This window comes from Alligator sinensis, unplaced genomic scaffold, assembly GCF_000455745.1.
Source record: "Alligator sinensis unplaced genomic scaffold, ASM45574v1 scaffold1463_1, whole genome shotgun sequence".
Classification (NCBI taxonomy): domain Eukaryota; kingdom Metazoa; phylum Chordata; order Crocodylia; family Alligatoridae; genus Alligator; species Alligator sinensis.
Window position 1 is genome coordinate 372706 of NW_005842628.1, and position 565 is coordinate 373270.

A 565-nucleotide genomic window follows, 5' to 3' on the forward strand; every position below is an offset into this window, starting at 1 on the left:
CTAAGGCAGCACCAGTCACCCATGTCTATTCGTATTTCATTTAAATCGCAGAAAAATATGGATTTTGGGGTTCCTTTTCTTAAGCAAAAATTGGGGATTTTTTTAAATCAGGGAAAACTAGGATCCCTGATTATTATCCTCAGTTTACATATAGGGAAATTGAGGTTCAGAGATGGGAAGTAACTTTGGCCAGTCACCCACAAGGCAAGTGGCACAACTTGCAATAGAGCCCACTCCTGAGAAGTACCAGTGTTCTTTCCATTAGGCTGTACATCTTATAGTCATGCCTCAGGTAGAGACAGCTTCTTAATGCTTAAAATGAGGCGTGATTCTTGTGATAACCACATTGCTTAATACAGGTTTCCCTCGATTTATGCAATACACGTGTTCCTGGGAAACTGTGCTTAATTCACATAAAGGGAACCCAGTTTATAATGTAAGAAATAGGTATATGTTCTCAGGGCAGTTAGGGAGGAAGGGAGTGAGGCTGGGATGAGGGAAGGAGTGGGGAGAGGGGTGCAGTGCAGTCCGTCGGCCGCTCCAGGGGCTGCAGCAGGGAGTAAAG